This window comes from Lathamus discolor, chromosome 1 (genome assembly GCF_037157495.1).
Source record: "Lathamus discolor isolate bLatDis1 chromosome 1, bLatDis1.hap1, whole genome shotgun sequence".
In the NCBI taxonomy this organism is placed as follows: domain Eukaryota; kingdom Metazoa; phylum Chordata; class Aves; order Psittaciformes; family Psittacidae; genus Lathamus; species Lathamus discolor.
Window position 1 is genome coordinate 69095787 of NC_088884.1, and position 3244 is coordinate 69099030.

Below are 3244 nucleotides of genomic sequence, written 5' to 3' on the forward strand. Positions count from 1 at the left end.
ACTGGCTGGCCTGGCAGGGGAGGAGGGTGATGACTTCACATCCCACCCTCCAAGGAGGAGGGAGAGCTGCCAGTAGTGCTACTGGTGGTGTATTCCTGCACGGCTCAAAATACTGGGGAGGCACTTTGGCTGGTGTTCCAGCCCAGTCTGATGGCGAAGGGCAGATGAGACAGTGCCTTTGTGCAGGGACCAGCTCCATGCACAGCATCAGTCCCAACAGAAGTGTGGTGTCGGGGATGAGGCCCTATACCAAGAAAGGCAGTGGCTGCCCCCAGTGCTTGTCTGCCTCCAGCAGCAGCAGTGAGATCACCGGCGCTTCGGGCATGGCCCGACGGAGGGCTCGTGTAAATTTAGATAAGGGCGTTGGCATGTCCTTCACTGACCATAATTGGAGGCATGGCAACAACTCCATGGATCTATGCACTGAAAAGTGTGCTGCTGCTCCGGGACAGGCCCCTGTTTTGATGCCATTTGCTCAGACTGAAATAGGGAAAGGTGGATGTAGAGGGTATTTCCTGTGGGGGTGCGTAAGAGCCTTCTAAGAGTTAAAAGGTGGTGAGAAGGAGGAAAAACATTTACCTTGTTTCCCTAGAAACCAGACTCGATGACTGCACAAGCTGGCTGGCTCCCCCTCAGCCTCCTTTAACACATGAACCTGCTGGTTGGTTTCAGCCAAGTGTAACAAGAGAGGTCTCACCCGCTGGTTTTCTTCCTTTTTATTCCCCCTCGAGTTTCAGAGGTAGCAGAGAGCCTTAAAATTAGTATTCCCTTGAAGCAGGAAAGTGGCATTTCCAACCTATGTCCATCTTGAGGCTGCAGTTCCATGAGCAGCTCTGAAGAGCAAGCTTTTCCTACCTGTTGGCAAGCTTTAGGTGGTCTTTTCCCTTAGCTGTTTTAAAGCATGTATGTGTTAGTTGGCTAGCAAGTACATAGCTCTAAGCCAGCCCTGTCTGCTCCTGCCACCTCAGTCAAACCAACTGGAATCATCCAAGGGACCTGGGTTTATGAGGATAAACTGGGATGTGTTGGGGATGAGCACCTATGCCAAGCTATGCACAGCCTACATGGAAATCTGTACAAGTGCCTCATTTACCAAATTGTGCCTTGTGGTGGGAGCTCTGTTGGAGGCTGGGAGCTGGTGAGTGTGTTTTGAGGTGGCCATGGCAGTGCAAATTAGCACCCAAGTAGAAGGAAGCAACCCTGAACTGCTGTTGTTTAGGAAGCTCAGCATGTATCTAGCAGGAGGAGCTGCTTCAGCTTGGAACCCATTGCCAGACTTGGGTTTCTTTACTCTTGAAGGGATGGTTGCTGACTGATAAAAACACTGGAGGAGGGAAAAACCCCACCAAAGTGGTTTTTACTCCTTTTCCATCCTGGAATCGTGGGGACAAGAGAGCACCCAACGTCAGGAGGTGGCGCTCCTCGCTCTATAGGTGGCTTGTGGGACACTTGTCCCCAGGAGCTTACTGGTGGGGCTGGCCTGGAGAAAAGCCCTGCTGAGCTGAAGCTACCCGGGCTATGGGGTCCCTCTCAGACCCTCCAAGGGCTCCCTGAAGGCCTGCACTTTGCTAGGGAGCTCCTGGATCCTGGTTTAGGAGGTCCCCATCAAGCTCTGTGGGTAGGGGACAAAGCCAGGGGATGCCAAGCTGGCTTTGGCAAAGGCTCCCACTCCCAACACATCATCCCCCCAAGCCTTCCTGCTCCTGCAGAGCATCCATCCTCTAGTTTGAGGACAGTCCCCAGTGCAGTAGTCAGCAATTGGTGCAGGTCATACATGAGCACAGCAGCTCCCAAGAGCCCAGAAACTGCTTTTAGGGTGGTTTGTGTCGATTTTTAAACCAACTTCCCTTAACATTGAGCTTTTTCTCCCTGCTGTGGTCATCTCACCCCATGCAGCCCCCTGAGTGCTGTGGTCGGTGCCGCTTGCGCGCATCTTCCCTGCTCCAAAATGGCCAACGCTATCCCTGTCCACCTCTGATGTCCCTGCTGATGCTCAGACCGACCCGAGGGCCGCGGGAGGACGAGCACAGCCCTGACCCTGCCGAAGCAGCCCTGGGCACCGTGGGAATGTGTCTCACCCCAGCTGGCGCTGGGAGGCTGCGGCTGGGAAACGGGGCCGGGTTTCACCCGCAGCACCCGCTGCTCGCCAGCTGCCGGCAGCACAGGGGGGACCTGGCCTTCCCGGGATGGGGAGCAGCTTTTCCAGCCTTCCCGGGGCACATCTGGCTCCAGCGCTGCCTCTTCCCTCGCTGGAGATGAAACGAGACGCAGCTGCGAGGCTGGAGCAGAGATGTTAGAAGCGTGTAAGGATGCCCGGGGGGGGGGGTTAAAAAAAAAGCGGGTTCAAGTTGGAGGTCTTGGCTCCCACAGTCGGCTTCACAAGTGGCCCAGCTGACGCCCCTGCCTGCCCCCAGCCCCTGCCTTTGATCCCGGTGACAGGCGGGGAGCCTCAAGTATGCGTGATGGGGAAGAGGGGCTGACGGAGGTGCCCCGGGGGACCCGCGGCCGGGTGCACACGCTGCGCAGCGGCTTTTCGGCTGCTCGGCAGCAGCAGCTCTGCTGCGCTCCGCTGAGTGCGGCACGCGTTTGATTTGCAGCACACACACACACCCCACACCCCCCCAGGACTGCTTTTGTACCTGACAGCTCTCTGGCTTCCCACCAACCCTTAGAAGTCCTTTGCAGGACCCGGGGGGCAATGGATGCGGTGGGGAGATGGGTCCCTGCAGAGGTCAGGCCCTCCTTGTGCTCCGGGGCTGCAGTCCCACAGGCACCCTGTGCTAAGGCAAAGCCGAAGCAGAATCTCCCCCATCCCCATGGCCACCACAGCCTCCCTGCTGTTGGGTGTCAGTGATCCCCGTGCAGCGCTGGTCCGTGGCTGAGCACAGGGCTTGCGGGAGCCCACATGAGTTTTGGGGAGCGTGGTGCTGGGGAGTGACGTGTGTCTGTGGTCGGGCACAGTGGGGAGCATTATATCTACCACTTGCTGCTTCCCAGCTTCCCCAAAACACAGCCTGGGTCTGCCCTCCCTTCCTGGTGGGGACGGACGCTGTGCCAGGGGCACTCGGGAAGCAGCAAAGCCCCAAAGCACCCTGATGCCAGGCACCAATTTCAAAGCCGAGGGTTGAAGTGGGAAAAGGTGGTGTATGCCCGGGTCTGGCCCAGGGCCCTAAGGGACATGGGGACACCTCTCCAAGGCTGTCCAAAGGGCTCAGGTGTCGCTTCACCCGCAGCAGCCTCATCA